This window comes from Salmo salar, chromosome ssa08 (assembly GCF_905237065.1).
Source record: "Salmo salar chromosome ssa08, Ssal_v3.1, whole genome shotgun sequence".
Taxonomy (NCBI): Eukaryota; Metazoa; Chordata; class Actinopteri; order Salmoniformes; family Salmonidae; genus Salmo; species Salmo salar.
In genome coordinates, this window is record NC_059449.1 from 9,473,638 (window position 1) to 9,482,704 (window position 9,067).

A 9,067-nucleotide genomic window follows, 5' to 3' on the forward strand; every position below is an offset into this window, starting at 1 on the left:
TAAAAGATAATACAAAGAAAATAAACAGGTGTTTTTTTGTATTTTTTTTGTACCATCTTTGAAATGCAAGAGAAAGGCCATAATGTATTATTCCAGCCCAGGTGCAATTTTGATTTTGGCCACTAGATGGCAGCAGTGTATGTGCAAAGTTTTACACTGATCTAATGAACCATTGCATTTCTGTTCAAAATGTTGTATCAAGTCTGCCCAAATGTGCCTAATTTATTAATACATAACTGTGCACTCTCCTCAAACAATAGCATGGTATTCTTTCACTGTAATAGCTACTGTAAATTGGACAGTGCAGTTAGATTAACAAGAATTTAAGCTTTCTGTCCATATCAGATATGTCTATGTCCTGGGAAAATGTCTTGTTATACTAATCACATTAGTGCACATTAGCTCAACTGTCCCACGGGGGGGGGGTCCTGTAGAGTTAACAAGTCAGAATAAGTTGCATGCAGTATTAGTGTAACATTATTTTTCAATTACTACCTATGGTGACTTTAATACAGTTGCAGAATTGAATGGCTGTGATAGGAGAAAATTGTGGATGGAGCAACAACATTGTAGTTACTACACAATACTAACCTAAATGACAGAGTGAAAAGAAGGAATGCAGCCTGTTTGCAATAAGGCATTAAAGTATAACTGTATCTGGAACTGCATGTTGAAGTTAGAATGAATAGAGCACACACAATCTCCTATACTATTCCAATATACTTGAGTCATTTGATCTACACAATACCTTTCTATCTGAACATTCCGTAAATGTCCATTCTCCTAAATGTCCATTGCCCTTGATCAGGGCTGCCCAACCCTCTTCCTGGAGATTTACTGTCCTGTGAGTTTTCAGTCAAACCTTAATTTAACACACCTGATTCTACTAATTAGCTGATCAACAAGACCTTAACTAGCTGAATCTGATATGCTAAATTAGGGTTGGACTGAAAACCTACAGGACAGTAGATCTCCAGGAAGAGGGTAGGGCAGCCCTGTCCTAGGTGTACATAATCGAGTCATACCAATGATATTTTGTACAGATAAGTATAAATACATTGACGCTCAACTACTGTATGACTCTTTCAACATGCCACTGAAATGTTCAAAAGCTGCAATACATTTTATGATACCTGAAAATACTGCAGAGTAATTCAAACCCATTTGCAAACATTGCAAACGGCAAGTTGAATGCTTCGCAAAAACAACTTCGAACCTCTACGTCCATCTGAAGGTAAGTGTTCTTGTTTCAAGCACAATATACCATCTTTAAATAGATAGTTTACTCAGAATACAAACTAAAATGATTTTCCACCTTCCTTCGCTGTAGTTGATTCAAGAAGGCAGTTTTGGCATAACTAGTTTACTTTCAATGCTAAATATACATATTTTGTTACTGTTAGCATTCTCAGTAATACTCAACATTAAACTGTCATTGTGCCTGTGTAATAAAACAAATTACTTTTGGAGCAACATTTTATTAGAATGTTCCATAATACTTTTGTAAATGGATTTGAATTGCATGGCAGTGAGCTTTGAGTTTTTAGCTACTGTGCCTGAGGAATGGTGACTTCCTTATTCCACTTATGTAATAGCTCCATTATTATGCTATTATAAAGCAATTTCCAAAGGCCTATGTAACAATGTTGCTATTGTAATACCTTACTACACATGTATAAGAACATGATGTCAAGTGTTACTGTATTACCTTATGTCTCACTCATTATGAAAACATATTTGTTAGTCATTTTGAAGTTGCAAAAGTAGTCTACTGTAATGTTGAGGTGATTCCATGTCCCTTGTATTTAGCTATAGGCTATATTAAGATTCATATCTGAGAGTCCTCTAAACCATGTGCTTATGATCATATATTTAGACTAATTCAACTAATTGTTGTAGATTTTTTCTTTTCAAATGATTTTCCTACATTCAAATACCTCCAAATATGATTTGGTTTTCTGAGAGGTATTCAAAATACTTAAAAATATTATTTGGTTTTCTGAGACCTGTATTTGAATGTCAAACAACATAGTTGCCTTTTAGTTGAAACTCTATATAAACTGTATTTGACTACTTCGAATTGGTATTTTCAAATAAACCACAAAATACAACTACTTTCTGCCGATGACTGGTAGCATATTGTTTTTAAACGTGCATTCTTTTCCCCCGACAAAAAAAGTGAATGCAATACACATGACTATCCTCAATGAAAGGTAGCTATCGACGAGGGGAAGACACTGCAGTTCAATTACTAACGTATTGACGTCTCCTCGACCACGTCGGTTTCCCGGTGTTGTGCCGAATATCTCCCCCCTGACAGAATCCCCCCGCGTGAACGCGCACACACTCAAATCTTCTTTGCTGCGACATGCTTTTTGCTAGTTGAGATTTCTGCTCTTCACTCCGTTGTCAGTTTAGCCTACATTTCACCGATCTTAGTAGCAGAAGGCATTTTTCAAGGCAGCTGTCAATGATCACGTTAGGCTTTTATGGCGGTTTGATTGCGGGGGATGCACTAGTAATGTCTGCAAGTTTACGGTTTACCTGTTTGTTTCAAGCGTATTAGTCTATAAATAAATCTCTTTGCCAAAATTCCTCATCTCTCCAATGTCTTATTCGACTAGTGGTTGTTCTGAAATGTTTATTGCTTGCCTACATTTTACTCCCTCCTCTGTTTAATATAACACAAAAAAATGTATTATTCATTTCGGTTGCGTGAAGTTTATTCTACAGAAAGTATTTGACTCTGATTGCCACAGAAAGTATTTGACTCTAGCCACAAAATTAAGGAAATTAGAAGGGGGGGGGCGGGGGGGGATTTCGTCAGCCTTCTAATTTCCTTAATTTTGTGGCTAGAGTCAAATACTTTTTGTAGTACACATCAGACTCAAATACTTATTATAGATCAAACTTCACGTCAGGATAGGCAACCGAAATTAATAATGAATGTATGTGTGTTATATGAAACATCAAATGTTGGCAATAAACATTGCAATAAACATTTCAGAACTATTGCTGAAATATCCTTACACTTTCAAAAATACTAGTGGAATAAGACACGGGAGAGATGACTAATTTTGGCAAAGAGATTTATTTATAGACTAATACAAATCAGTAGCGGATTTAGGTACGGGCGACACCTTGCCCGGGGTGGTGCTGGCGGGCGCGGGCACTGAAGGGGGGGGTTCGCCCAGGGCACCATACAAGCTAGAACCGCCACATACATTTGAAACAAATAGCCAAACCGAAAACTGCAGACAAAAATGCTTTCTGCTGCTAAGATCAGTGAAATGTAGGCTAAACTGACAACGAAGTGAAGAGGAGAAATCTTAACTAGCAAGCAAGTCGCAGCAATGAAGAACGCAAGGGGGGGGGATTCTTGCAGGGGGGGATTTTCGGCACAACACCGGCCTTCGCAGATTCTGCCATTATACTCCTGAAGTAGCAACCTTTTCTATTTGGAGTGCCAATTTATTTTACAATTTCTGCCAGTTATGATTTTCATATAAACATTTTCGTGGAACAGTTTCATTTAATTTACAATGATTTGGCGATACAAATAGTATTATAAGTGGTTAATCTACATTCTATCTAAATTAAAATTATACAAATATAAAAGTAACTTTTATTGCCATCGCCAATAATAACCTACATAAAGCCAACACAAAAACATTGCAGCCTGCAAGTAAAACATATCCTGATAAGAATAAATATCCTATAAATCAAACTGGCTAAGCATGGCCTGTCTGCAACGATCTTGAAACATTGTATCAACTATCAATTGGGTCGCCCCAAAACTCGTGCCAGCAAACTTGAAACATTGTATAAAATATTCTGGTCTGAGTTTGCTATGCCAGTGAGTTCGGAACAGACACAGCTATTTGTGCAAGGGATAAGAAGTAATCAGGTATTTTATGACGTTTCCACTAGATCAGAGCATTACATTTTTCCCTTTGATGCCGAGCGGTTATCGAAAGGGAGAGAGATGGAAATATTGTGCAAATACTTTGAGGAACTATTGACATTCTCATCTAATTTTTAAAACAGACTTTGTTTACTTGCTGTTTGAGGTGTTGAAGGTGTTACTTTGAGAAGCTCCAAAGCTTATTAGTGGTGGTGAGTTAAGACAATCAGAAATACTGTCAGACATCCCCAAATGGGCACATTCATAGGCCAATATTTGTGCACAGGCCAGGTAGACTAGTGCTACTTCTATATGCGTAATCAGGTGCGCATCCTTACTTAAAACCTCTTCAGGATTATCCCCTTTTTTTCAATTTTCGCCTAAAATGACATACCCAAATCTAACTGCCTGAAGCAAGGATATGCATATTCTTGGTACCATTTGAAAGGAAACACTTTGAAGTTTATGGAAATGTAAAAGGAATGTAGTAGAATATAACACAATAGATCTGGTAAAAGATAATACAAAGAAAAAAACAACTGTAATTTTGTATTTTTTTGTACCATCATCTTTGAAATGCAAGAGAAAGGCCATAATGTATTATTCCAGCCCAGGTGCAATTTAGATTTTGGCCACTAGATGGCATCAGTGTATTTGCAAAGTTTTAGACTGATCCAATGGACCATTGCATTTCTGTTCAAAATGTTGTATCAAGACTGCCCAAATGTGCCTAATTTGTTTATTAATAACTTTCCTGTTCAAAATTGTGCACTCTCCTCAAACAATAGCATGGTATTCTTTCACTGTAATAGCTAATGTAAATTGGACAGTGCAGTTAGATTAACAAGAATTTAAGCTTTCTGACAATATCAAATATGTCTATGTCCTGGGAAATTTTCTTGTTACTTACAATCTCATGCTAATTGCATTAGCCTACGTTAGCTCAACCGTCCCGTGGAAGGTACAACGATCCCAAAGAAGTTTTAACACTGACAGGAGCGTTTCAAACAAAAGATGATGAATAAATTGACAACTAGTAAATGGAATGAAATAAACAAACAAAAACTTGTATCTCACAGGTGTAGCATAGGTTGTGAGTTCTGCAAAAACTCTGACAATGACAACGGTAAATTACTGTAATAATAATATATTGAATGCATTAACAGAAATGACCATAACCATAAACATTGCAGATTAGAAATTATGAGCATTAACGGTAAATGTAAGCTACTACTAGTCATACTACTGGTGATGTACGCCAGGACAGCGGAGTCAATCACCACCTTCCGGAGACACCTGAAACCCCACCTCTTTAAGGAATACCTAGGATAGGATAAAGTATTGTAAAGTGGTTGTTCCACTGGATATCATAAGGTGAATGCACCAATTTGTAAGTCGCTCTGGATAAGAGCGTCTGCTAAATGACTTAAATGTAATGTAAATGTAAAAATGTATGTAATGGGGGATTGATAGTCAGCAAACAATGCGCACAATGAATACGAAACAATGAATACCCACGAAATGGTGGGAGAGAGCGCATTCTGTAGAGAGACGTGCCTTGTTCATCTGAGCCACAATCACAATATTCTTTTACTGTGGCATCCCCGCAGCCTCCTCAATGAATTAGTCCACTGAGACATGTGCAAATCACACAGGTGTGTCGTGAGCCATGAAACAAAATGTTTTATTTGCGACTGCTCGACAAAAAAATGTTTTTCAATACAGTCCCTTTTTGTCATATAGTAGGCTATTCAATATAACGCACCCAGACCTTAAGAAAGTTGCACAGTATACTCTTAATCTTGTAATAAATCAAATCTAGTGATACATAACTTGACATTTCTTCCATCCATTGTGATATTGTGGGAGCATAACCAACCTTCCAATTAATGGCCATGCTTTTCTTAGCCACTATAAATGCTAGGTTACACAGTTTCTTCTGATAACAGTCTCTAGTATCTACATTTCCAAGCAAACAAAAACAGGGAGAAGGGAGAATCTGTAGACGTGCTGAGAAAAAAGAACATATCCTTTGCCAGAATTCAGCCAGCCTTCACAAGATCATAGCATATGCAAATGTATCCCCTTTTCTTTTTTTACACTTCCAGCAGTGGAACTACGTTTTTGAGAGCATATTTTCAGTTTCACTGGTATAGGATGTTCTATGGATGGTCTTAAACTGCAGTAATTTGTCTGAGATTATATGAACATGACTTGGCATTCAGACATACACTACATGACCAAAAGTATGTGGAAACCTGCTTGCTGAATATCTGATTCCAAAATCATGGGCATTAATATGGAGTTGGTCACCCCTTCACTGCTATAACAGCATCCACTCTTCTGGGAAGGCTTTCCGCTAGATGTTGGAACATTGCTGCAGGGACTTGCTTCCATTCAGCCACAAGAGCATTAGTGAGGTTGGGCGATTAGGCTTGGCTCGCAGTCGGCTATCAAATCAAATGTTATTGGTCACATACACATGGTTAGCAGATGTTAATGCGAATGTAGCGAAATGCTTGTGTAGTGCAGTAATATCTAACAAGTAATCTAACAGTTCCACAACAACTACTTTTAAACACAAATCTAATTAAAGGGATGGAATAACAATATGTACAAATAAATATATGGATGAGTGATGACCGAGCGGCATTAGCAAGATGGCATAGAATACAGTAATGCAAGATATGTAAACATTATTAAAGTGGCGTTATTAAAGTGACTAGTGATCCATTCATTAAAGTGGCCAATGATTTCGAGTATGTATGTAGGCAGCAGCCTCTCTGTGTCAGTGATGGCTGTTGAGATAGAAGCTGTTTTTCAGTCTCTCTGTCCCAGCTTTGATGCGGACGTCCTGACCTCGCCTTCTGGATAGTAGTGGGGTGAACAGGCAGTGGCTCGGACGGTTGTTGTCCTTGATGATCTTTTTGGCAGTCCTGTAACATTGGGTGCTGTAGGTGTCCTGGAGGGCAGGTAGTTGGCTCCCGGTGATGCATTGTGCAGACCGCACCACCCTCTGGAGAGCCCTGCGGTTGTGGGCGGTGCAGTTGCCGTACCAGGTGGTGATACAGCCCGACAGGATGCTCTCAATTGTGCATCTGTGAAAGTTTGTGAGGGTTTTAGGTGACAAGACAAATTTCTTCAGCCTCCTGAGGTTGAAGAGGCGCTGTTGCGCCTTCTTCACCACGCTGTCTGTGGGGGTTGACCATTTCAGTTTGTCTGTGATGTGTACGCAGAAGAACTTAACTTTCCACCTTCTCCACTGCTGTGCCGTCGATGTGAATATGCTGTTGCTTCCTCTGCTATTTCCTGAAGTCCACGATCATCTCCTTTGTTTTGTTGACGTTGAGTGAGAGGTTATTTTCCTGACACCACACTCCGAGTGCCCTCACCTCCCCCTCCTTGTAGGCTGTCTCATCGTTGTAGGTAATCAAGCCCACTACTGTTGTGTTGTTCGCAAACTTGATGATTGAGTTGGAGGCGTGTATGGCCACGCAGTCATGGGTGAACAGGGAGTACAGGAGGGGGCTGAGCATTCAACCTCGTGGGGCCCCAGTGTTGAGGATCAGTGAAGTGGAGATGTTGTTTCCTACCTTCCACCTGGGGGTGGCCCGTCATAAAGTCCAGGTCCGAATTGCACATGGCGGGGTTGAGACCCAGGGCCTCAAGCGTAATGATGAGCTTGGAGGGTGCTATGGTGTTGAATGCTGAGCTGTAGTCAACGAACAGCATTCTTACATAGGTATTCCTCTTGTCCAGATGGGATATGGCAGTGTGCAGTGTGATGGCGATTGCATAGTCTGTGGACCTATTGGGGCGGTATGCAATTTGAAGTGGGTCCTGGGTGGCAGGTAAGGTGGAGGTGATATGATCCTTGACTAGTCTCTCAAAGCACTTCATGATGACAGAAGTGAGTGCTACGGGGTGATAGTAATTTAGTTCAGTTATATTTGCCTTCTTGGGTACAGGAACAATGGTGACCATCTTGAAGCATGTGGGGACAGAAGACTGGGATAGGTCGAGATTGAATATGTCGGTAAACACACCAGCCAGCTGATCTGCGCATGCTCTGAGGATTCGGCTAGGGATGCCGTCTGAGCCTTGCGAGGGTTAACACGTTTAAATGTCTTACTCACGTCGGCCACAGAGAAGGAGAGGGAATTGCGACTACACTTTGTCCCTATACTGACATTTCGCTTGTTTGATTGCCATGCGGAGGGAATATCTACACTGTTTATATTTGGCCATATTCCTAGTCATCTTTCCATGGTTAAATGCAGTTGTTCTCGCTTTCAGTTTTGCACGAATGCCACCATCTATCTACGGTTTCTGGTTAGGGTATGTTTAATTAGTCACAGTGGGTACAGCATCTCCAATACACTTCCTTATAAACTCACTCACCAAATCAGCATATAAATCGATGTTATTCTCTGAGGCTGCCTGGAATATTTCCCAGTCCAGGTGATCAAAACAATCTTAAAATGATTGGACAGATCAGCGTTGAATAGTTCTAGTCACGGGTACATCCTGTTTGAGTTTCTGCCGAAAGGACGGTAAGAGCAAAATGGAGTCATGGTCAGGTTTGCCGAAGGGAGGGCGGGGGAGGAGGGCCTTGTATGCATTGCAGAAGTTAGAGTAGTAGTGATCCAGTGTATTGCCCGCACAAGTGCTACAATCATTATGCTAATAGAATTTAGGTAGCCTTATTCTCAAATATGCTTTGTTAAAATCCCCAGCTACAATAAATGCAGCCTCAGGATATATGGTTTCCAGTTTGCATCGAGTCCAGTGAAGTTCCTTGAGGGCCGTTGTGGTATCGGCTTGAGGAGGGATATACACGGCTGTGATAATATCCGACGAGAATTCTCTTAGGCGATAATATGGTCGGCTTTTGATTGTAATGAATTCTAGGTCAGGTGAATAAAAGGACTTGAGATCATATCATATCAAATCAAAGATTATTTGTCACGTGCGCCGAATACAACAGGTGTAGGCCTTACAGTGAAATGCTTACTTACAGGCTCTAACCAATAGTGCAAAAAAGGTATTAGGTGAACAATAGGTAAGTAAAGAAATAAAAACAACAGTAAAAAGACAGTGAAAAACAGTAGCGAGGCTATATACAGTAGCGAGGCTGTAAAAGTAGCGAGGCTACATACAGAC

General features: G+C 39.8%; 1 long non-coding RNA gene across 1 annotated transcript; it reads right to left on the minus strand.

Moving 5' to 3' along the window:
- Positions 1-5,572: 5,572 nt before the first annotated feature.
- On the minus strand, positions 5,573-8,478 carry LOC106610158 (uncharacterized). Its single transcript, XR_001329860.2, has 2 exons — positions 8,306-8,478; positions 5,573-6,354 (listed from the first exon to the last, which is right to left on the minus strand). It is a non-coding gene; the product is annotated as an uncharacterized lncRNA (long non-coding RNA).
- Between the last annotated feature and the right edge of the window lie 589 nt (positions 8,479-9,067).